The 7586-nt window shown below is 38.7% G+C and overlaps 1 non-coding gene across 1 annotated transcript; it reads left to right on the top strand.

The window, feature by feature from the left end:
- Positions 1-1794: 1794 nt before the first annotated feature.
- On the top strand, positions 1795-1900 carry LOC121243828. The gene has a single exon (XR_005936300.1). It is a non-coding gene; the product is annotated as a small nucleolar RNA R71 (small nucleolar RNA).
- The last annotated feature ends 5686 nt before the right edge of the window (positions 1901-7586 follow it).

Here is a 7586-nt window from a genome sequence, read left to right on the forward strand (position 1 = left end):
AAATATCGTCGTCATCATCATCATCATTACCATCATCATCATCATCATCATCATCATCATCATTATTATTATTATTATTATTATTATTATTTTATATAAATAAAATAATATCATTTCCCCCCAAATTTAAATATCACATTGTTCTCAATGGGAAAAAGGAAAAAAAACTAAAGCAAAGAATGAGAGAAGGTAAGAGATGCTCCCCTATTTTTTTTTTTTTTTTTGGTCTTCCGATTGGATATTTTCCTTGAAGGTGCAACCGTGTATCCCTTGGAAATCTCTCTGGCCTCTTCGTTCCTTAAATTTGATGGAAGCAGTTTGGGTTCAAGCTTGGGTGGTTCCTTAAGTGGTAGTTTGGGAAATTCAGCTCCATAAGTCTCGTCGGCTATGACCACATCTCTGTGGCTTATTTGAAAACAAGAATGTTCTTCGGAAGGGAATTCTATAGATTTAAATACGTCAAAAGTGACATGCTCCTCGCCCTCCTCCATATCGAGTACAATGAAGTCAGTCGTGAAGATGAACTTATCAACTTTCACCAGTACTTCTTCAATGAGTCCTCTTGGGTATTTAATGGATCTGTTCATCAACTGTAGAGAGATGGTGGTTGGCTTTGCTTTTTCAAGACCTAGTTTCCTGAAAACATAGAGGGGCATTAGATTAATACTTGCCCCTAAGTCACATCAAGCATTATCAAAATATGAATTTCCTATAAAGCAAGGGATCATGAAACTTCCTGGATCTTTCAACTTAGGGGGCAGCTTCCTTTGTAAAATTGCACTGCTCTTCTCGATTAGCATTATAATCTCATGCTCCTCCAACTTCCACTTCTTTGATAATATATCCTTATTTTTTCTTAATCTTTGTGGAAAAGGAATTGGTGGATCATAAATTGAAGGAGAATAAGTTTCAAATATAAGCTCCCTGGATTTCTTGGGTTTTGCAACCCCTTTATTCCCTTTAGTCTTCTCAGCTTGTTGGTCGATCGCATCCTACTCTGCTTCTTTCACCTCGGACTCAAGTTCCTTCATCTCAGACTCCAAGTTTTTGGCAACTTCTGCATCTCGCTCAGTATTTAATATCTATAGCTAGTCATATGTCTGTCCACTTCTCAATGTTATGGCTTTGACATATTCTTTCGGATTGGTCACAGTGTTGCTCGGTAAAGTCCTTATTGTCCTCTCGGTAAACACGTTTGAGAGCTGACCGATTTGTGCCTCAAGATTGTGGATTGAAGTCGAGTTGTTTTGCATGTACTGCATAATCATATCTTCAAGTGTTGGCTTTTTCTCTTACTATGGAAACTGTTGAGGTGGTGTAACCGGCACTTGGTTATTGCTCCATGAAATGTTAGGGTGATTTCTCCATCCAACATTGAACGTGTTTGAATAAAGATTATTTTAACGTTGAAAATTGGACACGTAATGGGCTTGTTCATAACTCAGTTGGGCAAAAGAATTCCCCACTTGGCAATCTACACTTGAATGATTTCCTGCGCAATGATCACAAACAATATTAGTTTGAATAACATTAACATTCATTTTACCTAGTTGTTTTGATAGATTTGCCGCCGCAAGTGCAGACATAGAGTCAAGCTCAACGACGTTGCCTGCATTCTTTGGCATTGCTCTCTCTGCAGCCCATTAATAGTTGTTAGACGCCAACTCTTCCAGAAGTTCATATGTAGTTTTATAGGTCTTACTCATTAATGCTCCTCCTGCAATTGCATTAACCAAAGATCGATTTGTGGGTCCCAAACGATTGTAAAATGTCTGTACTTAAAACCAGGCTGAGAGGTCATGATGTGGACACTTGCGCAATAAATCATTGTATCTCTCCCATACTCATATAATAATTCACCTTCAAATTGGGTGAAGGTAGTGATATCATCCCTTAACTTTGTTGTCTTGGCTGAAGGGAAATATTTTGTCAAGAATTTTTGTGCCAACTCCTCCCAGGTGGTGATGATGCCTGGCAGCAAAGAGTTCAACCAAGCTTTTGTTTTTTCCCTAAGTGAGAAAGGAAAAGTCACAATCGAATCGCATCATCTGTCACTCCGTTGTGTTTAAAAGTATCACAGATTTCTAGGAAATTTGCAATATGGACATTAGGATCCTCTTGTGAAAGCCCCCAAACTAGATGGTTTGTTGAATCATTTAAATGATGACCAGCTTGATCTCGAAGTTATTAGCTTGTATAGTTGGCCGACTTATACTAGATGTCGCCCCATTGATAGAGGGCATAGCATAGTCTCTTAACGCCTTATGCTCCTAGTCGGCCACATTAACTTTAGATGTGGCGACCTCTTTCTTTTTCTCTTTATTGATTTGACGTAAGGTTCTTTCAATCTTGAGATCGAAAAGTATATACTCTAATGATTTAGATCGGAGCATACACTCATAATTCTTGAAAAGAAAAATCAAACTGAGATCTAATTTAAATCAATAAAATCAAATCAAAAGTAGTAAAAATCTAGCTAGTATCAATATCAATAACAAATAACTATTCCCCAGCAACGGCGCCAAAAACTTGTTGTGCTGAAAATATCTGCAACGGTACAGAATCGTAACAAGTAGTAAATGTTTTAAAGAAAATGGATGTTGAACCTACAGGGAATAATTATACTATTGAGTATTAAAATTTACTAAATTAATTACAATTTGAAAAACCAAAATTTGAAGAATATATTATCTAAATTAAACTGAAGAAAATAGCATTAAAATTAAGAATTTAAAGATAATAAAAATAGATCTAGAGCGTTTGATTTCACCTAGCAAATCCCACATAATTTATTCTTTCTTATTATAAAATTGTAATTATCCCAAGTTGATGATAAAAATTTCTTAACTATTCAATATTTTCTCTCAAACAATACTAAAAATATCTCAACTAATCGCGGCAAAGTAATTAAGCAAAGTATCTCAACTTACGCTCAACGAATGGTGCTTAATCCTAGAGCTTTAATCACAAATCACCTCTCAGTCTTATTTCGATTCAATAAATCAAACAATAATTAGTTAGAAAATTGCAAGTGTTAAAAATAAGAAATAAACACTCAATCATGGAAATACTGTAAATAAAATAACTTGGAACATAAATTGTTTGTTCAATGTTAGACTACATCCAAACTCTAGAAAATAGAATTAGTTCATAATGAAATTGAAAAGAAAAATAATAAAACTAGTGTTCTTCATTGGAGTTGGTTGATGAAGTTTGCGGCTCTAGCCTCTGCCCTCCTGATCCGCCTCCTCAGAAGAAACTTAAATGATAAACTCTGGACTACTGAAATCTAAAACTCAGACTCTTCTCTTTTCATCCTGCAAGCAAGGATTAAATAGATGTCAAAACTTCAAATGTGAAAACATGATAAATGCCGCTACAGTCTAGCCTAAAGATAAATGTTAACATAAAAGAAATTATCCCAAGAATAATGGAATTATCAAAAATGAAAAATTCAGTAATAAGCGACTTGATTTACAGAGTTTGGGAGGATTTGGTGGTCAGCCAGCAGATTGATTGCGGAACTCGGGAGGGTTCCACCGAATAGATGTCATATGCATTGAATATAATTGGTCTCCTCGCCTACCAAGAGGAAAGACTCTCAACCGTGATGGTAGAACCCTCTCGCCAACCTACCGAGCAGTAAAGCTACTCGCCTTTACTCGTTGTTGCCCACGATATAGTTTAGATTGGTTTTTTAAGTTGGTCGTTTTGACTGGTCGCCCAATCTAGTCACCTGGAGCCATGCGCCAAGTCTTCTCGCCCAGAAGGTAAAATATCTCACTTATCGCCTAACTCTTATCACCAATTATGGTCCTGAGTTTCCTTGTCTAAATCCCCTTGACTCTCTTCAAATCTTGCTGCCTCTCATCGTTCTAGTTTCGTGGTCTCTTCTTTTGTACCAAAATGTTCTCATTTTGGACTAAATCTTCTCATTCCTTCAAATCCAAGATAATAATAAAAAAATATATAGAAATAAAATAAAATCAATAGAATTAAAGGAAAACTAACACTTTTCATAGATAAAATAGTAATAAAAATCACATAAAAATCACACTTATTGGTGATTACCAATGCGAGATTAAATATCACCCCGACAAGGCCAATATTGTGGCTGATGCTCTTAGTCGCAAGGCTCAGACCGACTTGTTATCTCTATTGTCTGGGATGAGGAGCTTGGTGATTGGAGATTCGCCTCGAGATGCAAAATTAGCAGTGGTACAGGTGATTATACCTGTAACTAAAGAAGAAATCCTGGATGGTCAACGTAAGGATGACAAGTTAGAAAAGCTCCAATAGAAGATTTTAAAATCCGAAGGACCGCAACATTTCACCATCGGGAGAAATGAGATGTTGTATTATAATGATAGAAAAGTGATTCCTAATATCACTCAACTGAAGGAAAAGATCCTAGGGGAAGCACATTGTACCCCTTACATGGCTCATCCTAGCAGTACTAAAATGTAACGGTTTCGGAAAGGTCAGTTTTGGTGGGATGGAATTAAGAAAAAAGTGGCTGAATTTGTGGCAAAATGCTCTGTTTGCCAATTGGTGAAAGCTGAACACCAGAGGCCAGCTGGAGAATTGCAACCATTGCCAATCCCAAAATGCAAGTGGGAAGATGTATCAATGGATTCCGTAATAGGTCTACCAAGGACGTCGTCAAGTAAGAATTCTATATGGGTCATAGTCAATAGACTAACAAAGACTATGCATTTTCTACCCATAGGTAAAAGAGACTATGGATAAACTCTCAAATTTATGTTAAAGAGATAGTCCGATTGCATGGAGTACCTAAAACCATAGTCTCAAACTGAGATACAGGTTTTACTTCACGTTTTTGGCAGAGTTTACAAAAGATGTTGGGCACTCGTTTGAGAATTAGCAGTGCATATCATCCTTAGACTGATGGCCAGACTAAGCGTACGATCTAAACCTTGGAGGATATGCTGCGAGCATGTGTGCTGGAACTATGTGGTGATTGGGAAAGTCACCTACCGTTGGTAGAATTTGCCTGCAACAACAGTTTCCAACCCACAATACAGATGGGACCTTTCATGGCATTGTATGGGAGAAAATGTAGATCACTGTTGTATTGGGACGAAGTCGGAGAAAATAAGATATTAGGACCCAAATACTTACTGGAAGTCCACAATCAAGTAACTTTGATCCTAGAAAGGATGAAAGTGGCCCAAAATCAGCAAAAGAGTTATATCGACAACCGACGAAGGAGTCTGGAGTTTATTGTAGGAGATTGGATATACATCAAGGTATCACCCATGAAAGGAGTCATACGATTTGGTAAAACGGAAAAACTAAGTCCCCGATACGTAGGACCCTATAAGGTAGTGGAAAGAGTTGGTCTTGTAGCCTATCGGTTGGATTTGCCAGCTGAGATGCAAGGAGTGCATGATGTATTTCATGTATCAACTTTAAAGAAGAGCTTCAGAGAAAGACGACCGGTGGTAATGGAGCCTGACAGTATTCGGCTTCAGCCAAATTTGTCATACAAAAAATGGCCAATGCAGATCGTTGATTGTAAGGAGTAAGAGCTAAGGAATCGGAAGATACCTTTAGTGAAAGTACTCTGAAATAACCCATATTTTTAAGAAGCAACTTGGGAATGGGAGGATTCAATGAGGAATAAATACCCTCATTTGTTTGTATCTTAGACCGAAACATTTGATGAATACATGTGTTCGTTTGAATATATGTCTGATTTGTTGGTGTGAATTCTTATCTGTTCATTGTTGTCAGCCTAAGTGTAGTAAAATTGTATGCACCTACCATACCCTTAGAACAGGGAATGGCATGACCTAGGAAGACCCCACGTATGTCTGTTACATCAGTAACTCAAATTAGAGAAAGACGAGAGTATAGCCACCGAAATCATCGTGAAAGAAGAGATTGGATGATGGCTGCACATTGGCAACAATTGGAAAAGTTCAAGCATCATTGCACCCAAGTAATGAATGCGGATTCTTAGGGGAATATTTTGTTACAAAGAGCATTACTGCATGAAGAACGACAACCCCAACTTGACCTGACGAAGTGGAAGGACACTGAGAGAATGCGTCTGCTCGAACTCAATCAAGAGGCTGAAACAAGCAGCACTGCGGATGCTCATGCGAATAGGTATACCCCGTTTGAGACATCAGACACTTCTATAGATTGTATTCAATTCCTCAAGGAGGGACAACCCATTAAGAACACTGAGTTGGAGATATTAGCATAAGCTAAATGAGATGAGAGTGAACATGTACTACGACTATGATTTGGACGCGATATTTTATTTCTCGCGAGATTTGGTAACGGAAGAAGCAGATGAAGTACCGTCCTCACCATCATCATCTGAAGAATCTACGACTGCGAGTAAGAGAGGGAATAACCCCAATATTACCTATTACAAATGCTTTGGTTGATGATTACAGTGCCGATTTGAGGACGAAATCTTTTACTAAAGGGGGAGGATGTGATAACATAGACTTAGCTAGACTTTTATCTATATTTTCGTTGCCTAAGTTTTTATTTTATTAAGGGCCATGAATTAAGAATAGAGTGATTAAGACCTTGGGCCTCAATGTTAGGCATCCAAAGCCCAAGAGAAGGGCCACTTAAGCCCTTACATTTTCGACCAACTAAAAGGCATAGGTCACGCCCAACACCATGTGGCTTGTGCCACTCGTCGTGCATGCATAGTCCATGAATCCGGACGTGATAGTGGGATAAAGGAGAGAGAGAGTAGGATTTGGGCAAGCCAAGGGAGGCTTGCACACCTATCCTAGTGACAAGCCATTAGACTTGCTACATGTCATCCATGCATGAAGGATTCTAGATGTTAATCATGAGATTCACCTAGGGGAGGCCAAGGGCCACCCGACCAACACGCCCCACACTTACCAAGGAACCCACCGCAAGCCACTTGTCATTTTGAAGAATCCCAAGAGGTCTACATAGGGAGGTCACGCATGGGAAGACTAAAGGGATGATTTTTCCTAAGGATTACATGGGGAACACCAAGAGGCATTCAGATTTCAAAGCCATGCACCCACCCAAGGGCATTTTCAGCCCACTATGCCATTTGTCACTCACTTGTTGGTGGAAGATAGTTTCTAGAAGATTTGCCTTAGGGAAATGGAAAAGGCATCACACGGAATTACACTTCTAGCCCTAGATTTTCGACTACCCTCACTTGCCACATGTCATCTTTTGAACATTCTAGAAGGCTTGGGAAAAGGAAGAGACACCTAGGGAACACGCAAAAAGGGAGAGGAAAAGATCTTGCATGGGGAAAGGAGAGAAGGGGGAAACACCTAGGAGAAGCTCCACACACCAATGCCACTTGGCATGCATGCACACACTCCTTCTTGGGAAGATGAAAGGGTTTTGATTCTTTTTACGTTTCTGCACATGAGGTTCATTAAACCTGGACATTTTGGAGAGGGGCAAAAGAGACTTTCGGACTAATCTTTATTTTTTAAAAAGAGGATAGTATCCCAATTTTGTTGATTGTCCTCACTTATGGCGGAGGAATACTATGATAACAAGCAAGACACTTGAGATTTACAAATATTCAATAAAACCAT

Source organism: Juglans microcarpa x Juglans regia, chromosome 1D (assembly GCF_004785595.1).
Source record: "Juglans microcarpa x Juglans regia isolate MS1-56 chromosome 1D, Jm3101_v1.0, whole genome shotgun sequence".
In the NCBI taxonomy this organism is placed as follows: domain Eukaryota; kingdom Viridiplantae; phylum Streptophyta; class Magnoliopsida; order Fagales; family Juglandaceae; genus Juglans; species Juglans microcarpa x Juglans regia.